The sequence below is a fragment of the Myotis davidii genome, unplaced genomic scaffold, assembly GCF_000327345.1.
Source record: "Myotis davidii unplaced genomic scaffold, ASM32734v1 scaffold221, whole genome shotgun sequence".
NCBI classification, from domain to species: Eukaryota; Metazoa; Chordata; class Mammalia; order Chiroptera; family Vespertilionidae; genus Myotis; species Myotis davidii.
The window spans coordinates 4,426,163-4,435,442 of record NW_006293349.1 but is presented as its reverse complement, the minus strand read 5'-3'; positions in this window follow the sequence as shown (position 1 = coordinate 4,435,442).

Genomic DNA, 9,280 nt, shown 5'->3' with positions numbered 1-9,280 from the left:
ATGGATATACTAAGAATCGCAAATAATTAAAGCCGTAAGATAGTCATCAATCTTTACAGATAAGTGACATTTTTTCCTCTAGGAATTTCCTAAACCTCATTTCATTATTTACACATAAGAGCTACAGGTTAAGTAACTTACCTATGCTTACGGTAGCCAATAGCAGAGCCGGGAGATTCATACTGATCCATGTCCTACACATTTGTAGATTCTATTAAGTTGTTACAGAGTTTGTTTGGATGGTTTCCCAGAAATTCCATAATGGTGCCACGTTTGAACATGAGAGATATGAGAACAATATTCACACAAGGTTGCATTGTTCTTCATTCAAATACAGAGGCCAGAGATTGAGAGCCCTCAGTGAAATAGTGCTTATGCTTCACACCGGCCTGGTTTAAGGACTAGCATCGTTAGGCCGTACCGTACGCAGGCTGCCCAGCCCTCGTGAGCAAGCCGGAATGTATGTGGTGAGTCACTGAAGAAAAAGCCCAGGTATGTTGGAATCGGCATTCTCTGTTTCCTAAAGCGCTGGGACCAGCCCTGGGGCACAGGCTTCTGCCAGAGTCAAGACAACATGGGGAGATTCTCACGTACACAGGGCGTGGGAGGAAGGGAGAGGCGTCAAGTTCTGTCATCAGCACGAATTTCCGAGGGGTGGATGGAGCCCCAGGGACTGCCTGCTCGGCCCTTTCCCAGGAAACCCTCCTTTGGCCCCTGACAAAAGCTGCGCGTGTGGGAACTTTGGACTCACTCCCACAAGAGAGATAGAGAAATGTCTTTATTTCCAAGTCATCATTCTATCCCAAGTAGAGACAGAAACTTAGTCTTCCAATTAGAAATGATAAAATTTTGTCCTGGCCGGTTTGGTTCAGTGGATAAAACGCTGGACTATGGACCAAAGGGTCAAGGGCATGTGCCTCAGTTGTAGGCTCCTCCCCGGCCCGGACCCTGGTCAGAGCTCATCTCCCAATCGATGTGTTTCTCTCACATCGATGTTTCTCTCTGTCTTTCCCTCTCTCTCCCACTCTCCCTAAAAGTCAATGGAAAAATATCCTCAGGTGAAGAGTAACAACAACAAAAGAAGAAATGATAAAAATTTGAATTTAGTGAATTTTTATTTTGTAGACCTTCACCCCATTAGATATATATATAAAAATTAAAACAAAGCTTATATTCAACCAAATTAAGATGAGCTGTTTTTCTATAATAGCCAAAGAGTAGATATTGGGGATGAAGATTATGATTATGCCAATATATCTTTAGGGATATGAACACTAGGGTAGGATGAGTTCAAAGGCCACTGCTACAGAGCCGTGGAAAAGCGTGGACCAGGGGTCAGGAAGGTGACTGGCCCAGTGTCCCCACTGACTGTGTGATGTAGGGCAAGGCATGTACCAGCTGCTTGTCTATTTCCTCATCCGTCCAATGAAGGGCTGAATAATGACGATGATAGTGACAATAATAATAATAGCTAGCAAGGAGAGCTGATTAGCTGCAATATATCTAATTCTCTCAACACCCCTGTGATGGAGATAAACGCTCACCTCCACCGGAAGGAAGCAAGGCCAGGGGAGGTTTAGGCACTGGCCTGGTTGTACGGCAAGTGGAAGAGAACTTGCTGCAAGATGACTGAAGTTTAAGCTCTGAGCCCCTTGTTCGCACAGGCCCTGACCTAGACGCTGCACGTCACTGAGTGTTTCCTGTGTTACAGAGGCCGTCCCAACTGTCTGAGAACTCCCGGGCCCCATGAAAACCGAATTTGCCCCTGATCACGCAGGAGTTGGAGCTGGGATTCAAACACAGATGATCTAAGTCTGACACCTGAGTGCCACTCTGCTAAATGGGCTCACTGCTCCCCGGACCTCCTAGGCCAGCAGTTCTCAACCTGTGGGTCGAGACCCCTTTGGCAGTCGAACGACCCTTTCACAGGGGTCGCCTAAGACCATCCTGCATATCAGATATTTACATTACGATTCATAAGAGTAGCAACATGACAGTTATGAAGTAGCAACGAAAATAATTTTATGGCTGGGTCACAACATGAGGAACTGTATTTAAAGGGCCAGAAGGTTGAGAACCACTGTCCTAGGCTGTCTGTTATGCACTGAATTGCAATTCATACGCTGAAGCCCTAACCCCCACTGGAACTATATCTGTAAATAAGGCCTTTACGAAGATTAAAGGATGGGCTTGCTGTCCTTACAAGATGAGAGCAGGGCTTGCTCGCTCTCCCTGAGGGCATAGACTGAGGACAGCCCACGCGAAGCCACGGCAGGAAGACAGCCTCCAAATCAGGAAGAGAGTTCAAATCAGAAACAAAAGTCGCTAGCCCTTGACCATGGGCTTCCGGCCTCCAGAACTGGGAGACAGTAAATGTCGATTCGGTAAGCCACCCAGTCTGTGTTGTTTTATTATGGCAGCTGGAGCAAACTCATACACTACCTTATGCCTGCCTGGTCCCTGGAGTATAATAGGACTGATGGCATTTCCTTAGGAGTGTCATCCCACCAGGTAGCATCTTAGCTACAGCCAGCACATCTTTCTAACTCATTTCTCATAGAAGTAAGAGTGCCTTCTTCCCCTCTGATTTTGGGGAAATAGTGTAGTATTAAATCTTGAACAGAAGACAGCAAAAGGTCAAGTTCTAGTCACAATTATTCTGGTTTACTAATGACATGCTGGAATTCCACACGTCAGCCACCCTACCATCCTTAGGTGTAACGATTTCATCTGCATAGGATTGCCCAGCAGAATGATTCATCAAGATCAGACGACAGGAACTTTGCTAATATAATGCAACAAGTACCACTTGATTTCCCTTTACATGTATAACAGTCCCATAGTCCCAGGCTCCTCAGTGAGGAAAGTGAATTAAATGAACAATCAACTCACATAATGTTTTGAATTCAATATCAGACACTAAACATACATTGGAGTGCATAGGCAATCACTCATTTTTACTTCTCACTGACTCCTGGGTTCGTTCATTCATGCATTCATTCATTCACAAGTATGTACTAAATACCTACCAAGTGTCAGATGCCCTTCCAGGCCTTGGAGCTACAACAGTGTGGTGGGCAGAAGGATCCACTGGTCTCCCAGACTCCTGCCCCTCATGTACCTGCCCCATATGCCCTCCTCCCCTTGAGTGTGAGCAGCACCCATGAAGATGACGCGTTATCCCCCTCTGATTAAGCGACCTTACATGGTAACGGTGGGAGGTGTAATTAAGGCCCCTCGGTTTATTGACTCTGAGTTAATCAAAAGGAGTTAACCTGGGTGGGCCGGACCTAGTCAGGCGAGCTCTTAAAAGAAGATCTAGCCCAGCAGGTGAGGCTCAGTGGTTGAGTGTCAACCTATGAACCAGAAGGTCATGATTCGATTCTCAGTTTGATTCTGGTCAAGGGCATATGCCTGGGTTGCAGGCTTAATCCCCAGTGTGGGGCGTGCAGGAGGCAGTTGATCAATGATTCTTTCTCATCATTGATGTTTCTATCTCTCTCTCCCTCTCCCTTCCTCTCTGAAGTCAATAAAAAATATATTTAAAAAGACGGTATACAGGTGAGTGACTTACCGCTGACCTTGGAGAACTAAGCTGCATGTTGTGAAAAAATCTCATGGCTAGAACCCTGGGCAGCCTCTAGAAGTTGAGAATGTCCCACCAGCTGATCGCCAGCCAGGAAAAGGGGACCTACATCTTTCGACCACAGAAATACATTCTGCCAGCAATCTGAGCTCAGTAGAGGACCCTGAGTCCCAGGTGAGGTGGCACCCAGGCCAACACCTTCCTTTCTGCCTGGTGAAGTCCTGAGCGGAGGGCCCAGCTAGTCCATGCACAGACTCTAGGCCCACAAAAACTGAGTTAATCAATGTATGTTGTTTTAAGCTGCCAAATTTCAATAGGAAAAAAAAATAATAGAGAGAGTGGATATTATGGACAGGATTCCTGCTCTCTGGGAACTTCAGATCTAGTCAGGGAGAGAGACAATAGCAGCTCACAAATGAACAGTATTGTTTCCACTATGGACAAGTGCCATGAAAAAAATGCCATGGGGTCAGAGGGGAGAGGGGATAAGGGCGGGACCCCCACTACGTGCAGCGGGAGGGGAAGACCACTTCTGACTGTGAGAGAAAAGCCGCCATGTGAGAATAAATGCAAAGAACAGTCCAGGCAGAGAAAGTAGCGAGGGAGAAGCCCTCACACACCGGCCCTGGCCTCACAGACTTATTTCCAAGAACTAAATGGAGACACTACTACATAAGCTCCTTTATTCAGTGAACGTTTAAGTTAATAGAAAACTATAACTGCCTAAAAATATGCTTCAGTAGGGTGGATGCTATTGGATATTAACCAGTTTAAGTGCCATTATCGAAAGTTCTAATTACGGTAATCTTTTAAATTTTACTTTTTAAAAAAAAAAAATTAGCCTTGCCCTAGCCATGTATAGAGCATTTGCCTGCGGACTGACGGGTCCTGGGTTTGATTCCGGTCAAGGGCACATGCCCGGGTTGTGGGTTCAATCCCCAGTGGGGGACGTACAGGAGGCAGCCAACCAATGATTCTCTATCATCATTGATGTTTCTATCTCTCTCCCTCTCCTTTCCTCTCTGAAATCAATAAAAATATATTTTTTAATTTGCCTTTTAGATTTGCCTTATAGGATAGTTATTGAATTGGAGTGAGTTCTTCAACTTTATTTGAAGTTTCATGTTTGGCTATTTTGGAGAGAATGTTGTTCCCTTTTAGGAAAAACATAAAGAGAAAACTATTAAATTGTGCTTTAACTAAGGCTGCTGATGTATAAGTCAAGATCTCAATTGATAGATTAGAAAGACTGAGTTAATTGGATTAATACAAAATGGGGCACATGGGTAATTTGGGCTAGCTGGCTAGTACTTTTGTATGTTGTATGTAGTAGGCCCTGCATGGTATCATTAAATCTGTGAAACATCAAACCACACTGCAATTAGTATTGTGAGCAGGAGTAGCATCATTTTTAATGAAGAAATTGAGGCTTAGAAAGATCACGTAATTTTCTCAATATTGTACGGCTGGTAGGCAAGAAGCTGGGTCTGAGATCCAGGCGACTGGCTCACACTCGGCCGGTAAACCAGTAGCTGGATGAGACTGCAGTAACGACTGAAATGCCTAAGAGCTGAGCACCTGCTGGGCTAAGGAAACGCGGAAACTCGTTTAATCCTCGCAGCAATCCTCCGAAGCAGACGCTGTGTTTCTCATTTTCTAGATGAATCTCAGAGAGGTGAAGGAACTTGTCCAAGGCCACTTCCTGTCTCTGGGCTCAGGCCCCTCACCCTAAGGTGGGGCATCACTGGTGCCCTCTGTGATGTAAAAGGCAGTGGACGGGTTCGATCCCAGACAGCCTGGCATCACAGCCACACTCTGAACAGCATATGACACCTCTGCACTGGCACCCACCCCATAATCAAAAAAAAAAAGATGCCCTAGCTGGTTTGGCTCAGTGGATAGAGCAGACTGAAGGGTCCCAGGATCAATTCCAGTCAAGGGCACATGCCTGGGGTTGTGGGCTCAATCCCCACTAGGTGGCGTGCAGGAGGCAGCTGGTCAATGATTCTCTCTCATCATTGGTGTTTCTATCTCTCTTTCCCCTCACCCTTCCTCTCTGAAATCAATAAAAATATATTTTTTAAAAATGATGACCACAACCCACCTGGCACATCTTCGGTGCTTCATTACTCTGGTGGCAAGCTAACACAGCCACACTGATTATAGCGGGCCGTTTTAACTTAGCTGAATCGTTTGGTTTTTTTTATTTCTATTTTCCTCTGGATTCTCTATCTTCTATTGCTTGACCAATGTTTGAGGGCTGGAGTAGGGCGTCCCCACGTCCCTCCCCAAATCTTGACGTTGAGTCATAACTAAAAGGACATGACTGCAGTTGAGGCCAATAGAATTGATTGAAACAGATGGGAATTGCTAGTCTGCAGAACAGCTTCCTGTCAGGTGCCTTGGGTAAATGTGGAGCTAATGAGGCCAGGGGACCGCCTTGTGGTGTAAAAAGAAGACCATGTGCCCAGTTGGCATGGCTCAGCGGTTGAGCGTCGACCTATGAACCAGGAGGTCATAGTTCAATTCCCGGTCAGGGCACATGCCCAGGTTGTGGGCTCGATCCCTGTGGTAGGTGTGCAGGAGGCAGACAATCAATGATTCTCTTTCATCATGGATGTTTCTATCTCTCTCTCTCCCTCTCCCTTCCTCTCTGAAATCAAAAACTATATATTTTTTAAATGAATAAAAAGAAGACCATGTGACTTCCAAATCCAAAGGAACCGGGGACTATTTCTCCATGTAAGCGAGGTGGCAAGAGAGTGTCCTAAGGACAGAGATAGGGCCAGCTATATTGTAATCTCTCCAGGCAACCATCATGCAGCAGGAGGGCGGCATCTGAGTGGGGCCCATAAAAGGAGACCCAGAGAGGAAACACCTGTGGGTGTTTATTCAGCTTGGTCCTGGGACGGAGAGGCTGCGTCTACAACAGTGTTGGTCATTTCCGGTCATGACTCATCTGTGGGTCATGACATCCAATTGTTGAAGAGCTACAGACATTTTTAACCAGATAGGAGAGACCAGAACGCACCCCATGAGGTCCAGTGAAGTACTGTTTGGGGAAGCTTTTAATCCTATTGTAAATATCTACGTATACATGTTTACGTATGTGTGAGTTGCATGTAAATTTTGATGTGATCATGTGTTTCTCTGTAGATCTCAGTCAAAAGTTCAAAAGCCGTTGGTTCGTATACACATCTATTTCAGTTTTGTACACCAGTGATTCTCAGACTTTGGGTTGTCCTGGACCCATACATCACCCCTAACAATGGAAAACATGGGTCCTGTCATACAGTTGCCGACACTTTCATTCTGCCAAGTTAAAGAACATTTCCAAAGAGAGTACTATAATTTCCCCAAAGCAAGAAGATTTTTTTAATATACATTGTTTTATTTTTATTTATTTAATTTTTTAATCCTCACCTGAGAATATTTGTTCTTTTTCTTTTTTTAATTGATTTCAGAGAGGATGGGAGAGAAAGGGAAACATCCATGATGAGAGAGAATCATGGATTGGCTGCCTCCTGCACACCCCCTACTGGGGATCAAGCCCGTAACCTGGGCCTGTGCCCTGACTGGGACTCGAACCCATGACCTCCTTATTTTTCCATTGATTTTTAGAGAGAGTGGAAGGGAGGTGGAGAGACTGAAAGAAAGAAACGTTGATGTGAGAGAGACACACCGATTGGTTGCCTCCCACACATGCCCCAACCAGGGCCAGGAATTGAGCCTGCAACATGACCTTGACTGGAATCGAACCCAGGACCCTTCGGTCTGTGGGCTGATGTTCTATCCACTGAACCAAACCAGGTAGGGCCAAGAAGATTTTTGACATAAAAAAAATAAAAATAACATAATCACTGAATAAAGCATACTCTTTTAAGTTAAATATATTTCATTTTATGGTAATTCCATTTGTACGTCCTTTATTTATTTTTTTTTTTACTTTACTACGGATTTGTGAAAGTATCCTCATTGCCAGGTGCTGCAGACCGGACAGAAAGACGCCCAAAATGTGAGAGAGTGGTGCCTATAGCTGCTCTCACCTCAATAAGATCGGTCCTAGTGATGCTCCCTGCCTTGGCTTTTCCCAGCACTCACTGGGCCACCTTCAGGTCTTTGTGACTCTGTTGCTGAGGCAGTCCAACCTCCCCAACAGGGAGCCCGGACAGAGGAGATGACCATTGCAGTTTGTGACTACCAGTCGCTCTCCTTTATTCATTACTGCATGTGCTCTATCCATCACTCTCTGTGAGTTTCATAGCGGAGTCAATTTGCCCCAAACCTTATCGTCTAAGAGCGAGTGGGTAATATTACATGTCTGGACCTATACACTGAAGAACTGGACATTTTACACCACCTGACTCCAGGGGCAGAGTGCAAGGTTGGCTGGTGACAATCTTGCCATTTTAATCCCACTGTGATCAGCTCCTAAAGCTGACCCAGGGCGTACACTGTGTTTCCCACATTTCAAATGCTTTTCTTATCTTTTAAAGAACACAGTTTTTATTTTATATATATATATATACTAGAGGCCCGGTGCACAAAAATTCATGCACTTGGGGTGTGTCCATCAGCCCAGCCTGTGCCCTTGTGCAGTCCAGGACCCCTTGGAGGATATCTGACTGACAGCTTAGGCCCACTCCCTGGGAGATCAGGCCTAAGCTGGCACTTAGACATCCCTCTGGCAGCCCGGGAGCCCTGGGTGATGTCTGGCTAATGGCTTAGGCCCGCTGCCCTTGGGGAGCAGGCCTAAGCCATTAGTCGGACATCCTTAGTGCTGCCGCAGAGGCAGGAGAGACTCCCGCCACCACCACTGTGCTGGCCAGCCATGAGCTGGCTTCTGGCTGAGCGGCACTCCTCCTGTGGAAGCGCACTGACCACCAGGGGGCAGTTCCTGCATTGAGTGTCTGTCCCCTGGTGGTCAGTGTGTGTCATAGCAACTGGTAGTTCCCGGTTGTTCCACCGTTAGGGTCAATTTGTATATTACCCCTTTATTATGTAAGATTTTTAAATTGATTTCAGAGGGGAAGGGAGAGGAAGGGAAAGCTAGAAACATCAATGATGGGAGAGAATCATTGATTGGCTGTCTCCTGCAGGCCCCCCACTGGGGATCAAGCCCACAACCTGGGCATGTGCCCTGACCAGGAATCAAACTGTGACCTCCTGGTCCATAAGTCAACGCTCAACCTCTGAGCCACACCAGCCGGGTTCTAATGCTTTTCAAGGAAACAGCCCAGTGGCTCCCTGCTCCCAGCTGCCCCTGCACGCAGACCGCCTCCCCTTTCGGGATGCTTTCTAAACGCTGTCATCTCAGCTGCCCGTTACCTCCTTCCCGGATGGAACCTCCTCTTCCCCAACAGTAGCCACGCGTGAGCGGACGGCAAGGTTCTCTCCCTGCTCCTTTGTTTCACATCCATCTCCCACCAGCTGTCACTGCTTTTGTGCCCAAGAGGAGTTCCAGAAGCTCACCCGTCAGGCCCTTCGCAGGGCATGTGACAGCCCGGAGCAGCCAGTCTTCGATAACCCTTTGGTAACCCTTTTAACAACGGCTTTTTAGAGATCGTTTCAGATCTGATTGTGATAAAACGGCACCATTTTAGACAAGAACCAAGGTGAGGCAGCGCTCCCCCAGGCCCTATGCATTGGTCAAGCTTTGAAAACTAGAAGCATATTGCATTCAATTACCTCTGA